We start from the raw sequence: 497 nt of genomic DNA on the forward strand, positions 1-497 counted from the left end.
ATTCCAGATAATGCAGGAAATCCATAGAAAAGCTTTCATGATGTGGAATCATTTTGCTTTATATGAGTTCGTGGACCTTTAGAAAGATGCCACTAGTCTTCAGTTTTTGTACTATTTGTTTTATTCTAGTAACTTTTGTTTATTACTGAGATATAACACTAATTGTCTATACTATAGTCATATCTATAAATAGATAATTTAAAACGTTTAGTACATTGTGGGTGTAGTTAATTTTTGATGTTTTTTGATTTTTATAAATAACCTGTATGTTAGAAAAAAATCAATAACTTTCCGAGTTATTTTAAAACTGTTAAACTAAAATTTATAAATTAAATTTATTAACGATGTTTTGGCAAATGCTTTCAAACTGCATATCTCAATTTAGCGCTGTTTTTTTAAACCGGGATTTTTTAAAATAAGGGTGAAATAGTTTGAAAAAACAGTAGTAAGTCTTTTCTAATAAAGATCTGATGCAATTGGCTGAATTTAAAAAGACA

Source organism: Ctenocephalides felis, unplaced genomic scaffold (genome assembly GCF_003426905.1).
Source record: "Ctenocephalides felis isolate EL2017-DRISC unplaced genomic scaffold, ASM342690v1 CF-g0.4_SCAFFOLD_01604, whole genome shotgun sequence".
NCBI classification, from domain to species: Eukaryota; Metazoa; Arthropoda; class Insecta; order Siphonaptera; family Pulicidae; genus Ctenocephalides; species Ctenocephalides felis.